A 10,995-nucleotide genomic window follows, 5' to 3' on the forward strand; every position below is an offset into this window, starting at 1 on the left:
CTTTGATAAATCTGCCCCTTAAAGTTCTCTTCCAGGTGAACCACCCCTTTAAGGTAACATTTAATATGATGTAGAGTGACATTTTGAGACAATTTGTAATTGGTTTTCATTTTTTATTATTTGTGGTTTTTGAGTTATTCAGCTTTTTACTCAGCAGCTCTCCAGAAAATCTTGTTGTTTGTATATTTCTCTTGGTATTTGGGGCTTTGGTGAACAAGAGATAGCGTACTATACAAGGTAGTAAGTATCAGGATGTTTTTGACTGGAGCTCAATGTTGAAAATTGACATATCATGCAGCTTACTATAATGACAGCAGGCATTGTCGTAGCAGTAATATTTGGGCACATTAGTGAAATGATCTGCCACTTGGACTATACTGCTGCCTGTGTACTGAAGGTGTTAGCAATAGACAAGTACTGGCACATAGTGATGCACTGCTCTCGCATACTTTTTTAGGGCTGAAGATATCAATAGATGTACTGATTTGCCCAAGTATTACTGCTACGGCCATTCGATTCCTTGTTTAAATGAGTTAAATGATGTTAATGGTTCAAAGAATGTCAGGCTGAATGGACATTTTCACCTCACCAAATCTGGCCCTCGTTGCAAAAAGTTTGGACACCCTTGTGCTAAACTCATTAGCTTATTGATTTAATTATAGGAATGGGAAGCCAAACCTGGTTAGGATGAGAAGGACTAAAATCAGCCAAAAAGCCCTTCACAAGCAATTACATGTAAAGTGAAGCCTGAAATCAGAAGGTATTTACTTGTCTCATGCATGTCTCCGACCCATGATGCCTTATGGGAGAATTAAAACTTTTATTTTTGGTATCTAGGCAGTGCTGTGTGTATGGCATGAGACTACTAAATACCTTGCATGTAATTGCTTGTGAAGGGCTTTTTGGCTCATTTTAGTCCTTCTCATCCTAACCAGTTTCGGTTTCCCATTTTGCTACTCTCCAAGTCTTACCTCCTCAGAAGCCATGTTCCAATATCTTGCACTGATGAGATCTAACAAGATTGAAACAGGCTGTCTGCAAGTTTGGATATAAGGCTCTGAACTATTAGGCTGTATCTGTGCTATAAAACCAGCGGTCCTGGATGCATATGAGGGACATAACGGAGTGATTTGCATGTCTCTGCCCATGATTCCTTATGGGAGAATTAAAACTCTCATTTTTTGTATTTAGACAGTGTGGTGTGTATGGCATGAGGCAAGTAAATACCTTCTGATTTCAGGCTTCACTTTGCATTTGATTTAATTATATTCTGCCTGTTTGTACTCATGTGCCTTCAGAACTATGTATTATTGCAGTCAAGCTTCATTTCATTTTCTTTTAAAAGCAATATGCTGCATTTTTTTGTACTTGACATCCAATCAAAGGACAATAGAACAGAGGGATGTGTTTGGAATTGGAACTCATAAAAACTCACATATTTGCCTTTAAAAGAAAAAGGTTTCAAAATGCAATATCTGTGCAAATAAACAAAATTGTGTAAGAGAACCCAAGTTCTAATTTAGAAAAAGCTTTATTAAAAAAAGTGAAAAAAGTGATCAAACAGAGAGACCAGTGTTCAACTACCTGTCCCATTAGTCCACAATGCAATTATAGCTTTACAGACACAAAAAACGAATTCAATAATCAATAGAATAACTTAACACACTGCACACACACTGCATAAAACATTTATATACTGCAATTATATACTGATTAAAAAAGCAAACTTTTATCCAACAAGTCTAACAGGGGAATGTAATAAAAGTCGCAAAGAGCAAAACAATTCGCACCAATAAGAATAAAAATCCATATCTCGCAATGTAATATTGTTCCTTAAACTGTTATTGCATTGCGAATTTTAATTGCGCATTGCGAATTTTAATTGCGCACTCATAAGAAGTGCTTGAAGGTGTCGTAATCTTTTGGAGCAAACGTAACGACTTTTTCAGTAAGAAGTTTTATTACATTGACTGCGCATTGGCGCAAACTATAAAATTCGCAAGTGGTCTTTCACTGTCGGAAGTGGTCGCTAAACAGTTTCCGGGCTCGCAAAAGCTATATTAAATTCGCACAAAGCAAAATTTGTTCGCGCAAAGGCATAACTTTTCGCATTGCGAATAGTTTTTCCGTTAGCGATTTTTATTACATTCCCCCGTAAGTCTTTTAGGCTCATATAGTGGTTTTAAAGGACCCTTTTGATTTCCAACATTGGATCTGTGACCCACTTAACTTTTAGACCTGTAACAAACTTTTATGAATATATATTATTTAAACTCTTCCCACAGTCTTTGGAAATTTGTCTTGGTGACTCAGTTGTCATTAGCCTTACGTATGTACTGCTCTAAAATATATGCTTTGCTTTTCTAACTTAGGTGTCTGTTCAAATATAATTGCTGATTGGTTGCTATTAGGGTTCCAACCTGACCGGTAAAAATTATGCTTGAGTTTTACCACTTCGAAATTCGACCCTTAGTAAATGTGGCCTTAAGTGTGCACACATTACTGAAGACTACAATTCAGTCGACGTGTCAGAAAGTTTAAACCTCTTTATTTCCCTGGGAGTTTTTAGTAAAAAGGTTAATGATAACAAATCTGATTATATATTAAGTAACCTAGTAGGAATCAAAGGTCTTTGCATATGACTTGGATTAGCTATTTACAAACATAAATGGGAATGGGATAGCATGATAGGCCATGTGCATTTTTTTACTATATATACTAAATTCAGAATGAATTTAGTATTTATACTAAGGCATTGTTCTAAGAGCTCTGTTTGCAAAAATGTTTGCTGAGCTGTGCAGCCTCAGTGTCATAGGAGCAACTCTTTAACCTTTCTACACTGTGAGGAGGGTCCTTTGTTTGATCATGCCTCCCAATATTTGAAAAATGGAAAGAGGTACACAAAACTTTGGTCACACCCAATTTCTAGCCCCCCCTCCAAATACCATGCCCAGTTACCAAAAACACAACCTTTTTTGAATGATTGGAATTGCAGCATTAGGAGAGAAGAAGCAATATATGCCCAAGCATATTAAAAAACACTATGTCCTCCACATTTAATGACATATTATGGCTCCAGCACTACTATGGCCCCCAAGTATTTCATTACACACAGAGGCAACACTGCCTCAAGCACTGCACTAATATTAGAAACAGCTCTCCACAGGTCGCTTGTCTCCAGGCAGTTTCAGAAGCACTTTATATAATCTGGGAAGTGCCTTCTCCCGAGAAAAAACTCAAATATTCTCCAGTTTCATTGACCAATAACATGATTCTAGCATCTTCTACTGAAAGAGGAAACCTTGATAATAACCAAAGACACCCAAAGATTATGTTTTCCACAAATTCTGGATATCTCTTTAATTAGTCTCCCTATTACTTTATCAAATTTGAAGTCTGATGAGAATACAAGTTTTTACATCTTGTGAGTTTAACACGTGGCAAGGAACACTAATCCACTAATAACAATGTACCCACTACTTTCAGTCTATACACAAAATTCTTGTTTTTAATAATAAAGCCATCTCTCTTTTGGTAAATGCTGAAATCCTGAGTGGACAACCAGTAAGTAGAAGAATCTATCAGCTATTTTTGTGCAAAATACCTGTTACATACTTGCTTGTAGCACAGGAAGCACTAAACTGGAACTTTCATTATGTGCTGGCTGGTTGATTTTGTAATTGTTTTATTGAAATGTTATTTTAGAAACAGTACAAACATCCCTTGGTGGAATGTAATAACAATTTTAAACAGAAAATTTATTATTACATTTAGAACAAAAATGTATAATTAAAATTAAAATTACTTTCAGTTTGCAATAAGATTTAAGCGCTTATGTTAAAAATAAAAAGCTGGAACAACCCAAATGAATGCTCTCCTTCTGAATTTGCCATTATTAATGCAAGCAAAATGTTCTTAACAATGACAAACAGATTAAAATAGTTGTAAATTGTTTTGACTGACTTGAGTCATTTAATAGTCCAAATACATTAAAATGACTCACAACAAAACCACCACATTTGTGAACTGGAATAAGGTTTTGGGGATTTTGATGTTCCTTTAATGACAATATAACTCAAATAATAGTTTTACTCCAAAGCAGTTGACAATTGAGTTACCCAAATCATAAGATAACTAAACTAGTTCTGGGGTAACAATTTACTGTGTGAATGCTACATTTAGCAATTTTTATATTTTGCTAAAAATATTGATGCCAATGGCTATTTTTTTTCTTGTATGAAAAATTAGTGCATGGCTTTAGATTTATTATAACGATCAGCTAGGAACATGTAAACAGGACACACTGTCCTAAAGCCAGACAAGAGGGGCAATCCTGGACTGTTTGCCAAATACTCTGTAGACAGATATGAATTAAGCTGTTCTTTTGTCAGGGAAATAAACAAATTCTGGGAACAGTGGTGCCAATGTCAGTGGGGGGTGGGGTGATGGACTGTGTAGTAGATTCCAATGAGTAATTTCCATTCAAAATCCTAGCTGGGACTGCAGTCCAACAACAACCATGCAGTTTCAAAAAATACTGCCTTTCACAACCTGCCATAAAAAGGTATATTAACATATTTCATATATAATAATAAAATTTAATTGGAGCTATGATTTATTTACTAAAATATATTCAATGCTCCTTATCTAAAGCTGAACTTATCCTAACATTTAACAGCATCAAACAGGCATTGTCATAATAATAATTAAAGACAACTGGGGAATGTACAAACATGGGTACAGGTTACCAGGTTTTTTTCACAATACATTGATTTTTCTCAGCACTTCAGTGTTTTTGAATATGGTGGTAAATTTTGCACCCACAGCAACACCAGAGCTTTCAACCTCCCAATTTTTTTCGAGAGTTACCCAAATTTGGCCCTCTCCCCCAGTCTCCCATCACCCTACCGCATTCTCCCGAATATTAGGCATATCCCCGATTTTTTCTGCACCTTCACTTTAAATGAATGGGTTGTCAAATGTTAGGATCCCCCAAGTGATTATATTTACTTACTTGACACCCTGAGCTGGTGCTCCTATCAGCAGAAAAATGCACCAGCCCGGGGATCTGCCAGCAAGCACCATGGAGCAATCCTCTTCTTTGCTTGTTTTTTCTTCTTGCGGCTGCGCATGCACAGTAGAGTGAAAAGCTGAACTTTAACAAAAAAAAGCCGGCTATTTCGTTCTACTGTGCATGCGTCTGCCCCAGAAAATTTGAAGAAAGAAGAAGATGGAAGAGGATTGCTCTGTGGTGCTCGCTGCTAGAACACCGGGCCGGTGCATTATTCTGCTGATAGGAGCAATGGCCCAGGGTGTCAGGTAAGTTAAAACAGTCACTTGGGGGTGCCTAACATTTGGCACCTCAAGTGGAAAATTACTTTCCTTCTCTTTTAAAATCTGGCTGCGTATGGGCAGTAAGTATCCAGATGTCTTTTGGAGAAAGTGTGCATGTATGGATAGAGATCTGCGGCTTCAGACGAGAGGTTTGCGTATGCACGTGATATCACTTCTGGGGTTGGGCCGGCGCAGTGACGGCACTTCCTATTTAGACTGTAGTCCCTACGGGGCAGGGACCTACATCCTTTTGTCTCCTTGACACTGAGCACTTAATCTGTGTTGTATCTATACTTTATATGTATGTGAATTGTCTTTAAATAATGTACTTATTGGTATTTATTATTTAATGACCCCGTTTGTTCTACTAATTTATTGTTCTGCTCTAGAGTGTTTTGCCCTCAAGGAGAGCTATAGAAATACAAATATACATACTTCCAGGCATCGTGGTACGTCTCCCAGGTAAGCGATACTAAAGGTTGACAACTCTGCAACACACACACTATCCCGAAAATAACAAAATTTGCATCCTAGCATAAATGGCATGCAAAATGCATGGATGTCAAAGTGATCCCAGTAGTGTATTTTGGTCTGGTGCTGCCCTAGATACCAGATCTGTAAATTCCCATCATGCAGATGTAATGTTATGGCATATCACAATGTCACTTCCACCTGCACACTGCCAAAGGATCCCCTACAGTACAGATATGGGATCCGTTTTCCAGAAATCCAATATCCAGAAAGCACTGCAATATAGGAAGGCACTTGCCATAGCCTCCATTTTAAAGCTGAATAGCCAAATTACGGAAAAAATCCTTTATCCGGAAAACCCAAGGTCCCAAGCATTCTACATATCAGGTCCCATACCTGTATCCAGCAACAGTGAAAGTGGCTTTTATTCCCCTGGCGCACTAGACACAGGCCCTTGGAAGCTTATACAGTAAATACATCTCCGGGTAATGCATTATCTTATATGACTTCAATTTGCATACCTACCAAAAGGTTTGATGAAGGTTCAAAAAGTTGCCCTGTTTTGGCATGCTTTTTAGCAAATAAATCCCTTATTGCACTTGCACAGTTATACAGTATCTGTTTTTTTTTTAAATTTACTATTAATGATTTTCAAGCAGGTGTGGGTATTCCTTAATAAGCACCTGATTTCACAAATAGAGTTTTGTTTTACAGAGGGTAGAGCTCTCTACATGTTCTGGCAGGGGCAATGAGTCAGAGAACTGAAAAATGTTTTGTGCTTGCTGAAACAGGATCTTTGATTCCTCCACCATAATTCTATTTGTATAGCATTACGATGAAACGCTTTGTACCTTATATATGTACAGTATATCAGCTCTTGGTCTTTCTGGAGTCCAGAAACTAGCTTGTTCACAACATTAAAGTGTACAAGATCACCTTCCATACACTTAGCAGAATAACTGGTAAATTCATATATGACAATATTTATCCCAGATAACAGTCCTCAAAAATCCCAATTTTCGCTTTTGGGTTCTAGGATGGTAAATTGTTACTAACTGGAGTTTCAAACAGAAACACAGAATCACAGAATCACTTGTAGTGCCAGTTCATATGGGGCAAGGAACTGTAAGTTTTTCCCTAACCACTACTCTTCTTCAGAAAAAAAATGTACCAACCTTTTGATGATCCTACCTAAGCATGAGGCCACACTATTCCCAGTGATCCAGGTAAGATGGTAGAACAGTAGTGATGGGCGAATTTATTCGGCAGGCGCGAATTCGCGGCGAATTTGTGCGTTTCGCCGCCAGCGAATAAATTCGCGAAACGCCCGCGAAAATTCGCCGGCCAAAAACGGGCGCCGGCGTCAAAAACATAATTCTGTCTTTTGCTTCCACACTTCTTCCTGTTCAGGTAGAGTTGTGTTATTTCTGGTCAGGTGATATCTGAGGCAGCACACAGACCATCACAAAATGGTGGTTCAAGACAAGAGATGTAAAAGGGCAGTTTTTACTTAAATATATATTCCAGTTTGGTAAGATTCTTTCATATGCCATTAATTTAATATAATCTGTTGCTTAAGTATTCATTTTGGGGGTATAGTTTTCCTTTAAGTATGTGAAAGCTCTATCCTGAAGGTCAACTACGGACCTTTGAACAGATCCAGTCAACTTTTGACATGAAACAAACAGCTCAATTTCGCTATTTGCAATTTTGACAAGCTGCACAGGCACAATTCTCCAACCCACAGATTACAATCATAGCTACTAGTTTGGAAACTGCTCTACAGCTATAGGAGATTCCTAAAGCACTCTCCACCATTTACCAGAAACTACTAATTCCTGGGGAAAACCAACGGCTTGCCTGCTACCACAAATGGGCCCAAGACATCTGTGTCTTAGATTAAGACCAATGAAAGGAGGTACTAATACACTTTCTACCTTCTAAAATTTCAGCCAGGCACAAACTAGTCCAGGTCAAATGTCTACACTGCTCCTACCTGACCCCAGAGTGTCTGAAATGAATGGACTTAACCAGAGCTACCTGTACTCGAGGCTGTGGACACCTGGGCACATGGTTCCATATGGTGTGCTCATGCCCCAAACTAACCAGCTATTGGACATAATTTTTTTCCGTTTATCACGAAGTTTATGGTGCTCACTATACAACCAGACCCAGTTGTGCATTATTGGGTCACGCAGGAGGCATTGCAACCTCTGTGGAAAGCAGAACTCTACTTCAATTTCTCATGTACTATGCCAAGAAACAAATCGTCCTTAAATGGAACAGACCTATAATGCCCACTCTGGAGGACTGGAAAGAGTTAATTAATAAGGCTTTGCCATACTACAAAGCCACTTATCTATCTTGAGGATGTAGGGATAAGTTTATAAATATATGGATCATGGTTACTTAATTCCAAAACAAACAGCCTGCATGTATTTTGAACTGTTACATAATACTGTACTAGACTAATAATTTAATGTATTCATATTTACATGATACGCCCCCCCCCACCACCACTGCTTCTCCTCTTTACTTATTCTCCCCTTTTCTTTCTTTCTCTTTCTATTTTCAGTTAATTTCTAATTCTTATGTTATGATTATTTTGTTAATGTAAAATCAATAAAAACATTAAAAAAACAACAATACAAAATGATCAAAACAAAAAACACAGCCCTTGTATTCTCTTCTGAAACCCCTTAGCAGAAACCTTAAGAGAACAGAGCTTAAACATGTAGAAAAAGAAAAATCTTCTAGCAAGTGAAAGTAATAAAAAAATCCTTCATTTTCCCACTCTACACAATTTGTATCCTCCTTTACTTTTTGCCTTTTTATTTTAAATAAACAATATAGAAATAAAAGAATTAACAATTATGAATGCCCCCTTTAAAGGCCATTGACTGTTTTTGTTCTCTAGTGAACTTGCATAATTTTGATTTGGTCTTTAGGGCAATGGCATGGGGCATTTTGTCATACACGTGTAATTGCTTCTCATGCTTCTCATGCTTCTCATGCTGGATAAAATGCTTGAAAATATAATTGCTTTACAAGTTACAGGAATCTCTGCACCGTGACTTTGGATTTCCCTAACCTGCAATACAAAGGTATTTTCAGGTGTTTTTAAGGAGAAAGAAACCAAATTCAACTATTTTTATGCATCCACTTTTTTATTCTTGAGCACTAACTTATCTAAGAAAAAACTTGGACAGAATAGTAGTGATAGTATTCAAAGTTTCAGAAAATATAAATATAAATCTGCCCCTTAAACTGTAATAATAGCCTATCCCAGGCACATCAGATCAGATAGAATGTCTACCAATTTTATAAACAGACACACGAGCAGGCAGTGTGGAGTGGGGTGTCAAGAAGTGTAAGGGCCAACTGGGCGCCTGACTGATAGAGACATACAATCAGATATCCCTAATCAGATGACACGACTCACACAAAGATAAAGAATTATGGAACCACAACATGTTTGCTTGTGTTCCCTCAAGGTACACCATTTTCCCCCCACACTCCAAAAAACACAAGTAGGCTTCTACCTGTCAGTATACACATGGGCTATATTTTGGCCCAATTAGATAGTAGGGGCTAATAGGAATGGATTGGCTAGCAGGATATTTGTTATTGGGCGTAAATAATTCTCCACTGGAGAATATGTCAGGGGCAGGGCTGTATTTAGGTTCGGTGCTGCCTTTGGCACTAGACCTCAACTCACATCCTTCTGAGGTCTCTGCATGTGCAGACGGCCCTGCTGTATTGCACTTGTGGCAATCACATCAGATCCTGCCATCACTCAATCCACTACGATGACAAATTCAGCTGCAAGAATCCAGTGCCGGCCTGGGGAGATTTTTTTTCTGTAATAAGAAATTAACTGTACACAATAATAACAGCCATAATAAGTTGAGTTGAGTATCTTAAGGGATACTGTCATGGGAAAACATTTTTTTTTCAAAATGAATCAGTTAACAGTGCTGCTCCAGTAGAATTCTGCACTGAAATCCATTTCTCAAAAGACCAAACAGATTTTTTTATATTGAATTTTGAAATCTGACATTGGACTAGACATTTTGTCAATTTCCCAGCTGCCCCAAGTCATGTGACTTGTGCTCTGATAAACTGCAATCACTCTTTACTGCTGTACTGCAGTACAGCAGTAAAAAAAAGTTGGAGTGATATAACCCCCCTCCCTTCCCCCCCCCAGCAGCCAAACAAAAGACCAATGGGAAGGTAACCAGATAGCAGCTCCCTAACACAAGATAACAGCTGCCTGGTAGATCTAAGAACAACACTCAGTAGTAAAAACCCATGTCTCACTGAGACACATTCAGGTACATTGAGAAGGAAAAACAGCAGCCTGCCAGAAAGCATTTCTCTCCTAAAGTGCAGGCACAAGTCACATGACCAGGGGCAGCTGGGAAATTGACAATATGTCTAGCCCCATGTCATATTTCAAAATTGAATATAAAAAAATCTGTTTGCTCTTTTAAGAAATGGATTTCAGTGCAGAATTCTGCTGGAGTAGCACTATTAACTGATGCGTTTTGAAAAAAACATGTTTTCCGATGACAGGATCCCTTTAGTATTTAAATGTTTTTTATTGGCCAGATTATTGTTTGGGTTTCATAAAGCTGAAAACCGAACAGAAAGTTGAGACGCGAACAGGCCTTAGAAAAACCGAACAGTTCAGGTCAAAACCGAACAGGTGGCAACCCTAACATGTACACATTTGTTCCACTTGAAAAAAAAAAAGACATTTTATGGGCAACGAGTCAGACTGAGGTCTCGCTCTAGAAATAAGGGATGGTTGCCAACAGGGCCGGACTGGCAATCTATGGGTTCTGGCAAATGCCATAGACAGTCACTATTTATTGGGCTGGTGGGGGGGCTGATTGGGCGCCTCTGTGTACTTGATTGCATTAATGTATGTGGCAGTTTGACGCCCAGGCACAATACCATTGTAGTTCACAACTTCAGCCTCACTACCCAACTGTTTCTTGCGCCTGCGCTGTAACTTCCGGCTGTAGGTCAGGTTGCGCTTCCCTGGCATTAGGGCGTTATCTCCGTCCCTCGCTTTCACAGCCACATCTGATATTTCTAACAACCAATGCCTCTCGCGAGAGGTGTAGCCAGGTTCCCGTTCTGGAAAGACAGTCTCGCGAGAGTTTGGCTGTAAGATGGCTCTAG

This window comes from Xenopus laevis, chromosome 4L (assembly GCF_017654675.1).
Source record: "Xenopus laevis strain J_2021 chromosome 4L, Xenopus_laevis_v10.1, whole genome shotgun sequence".
In the NCBI taxonomy this organism is placed as follows: Eukaryota; Metazoa; Chordata; class Amphibia; order Anura; family Pipidae; genus Xenopus; species Xenopus laevis.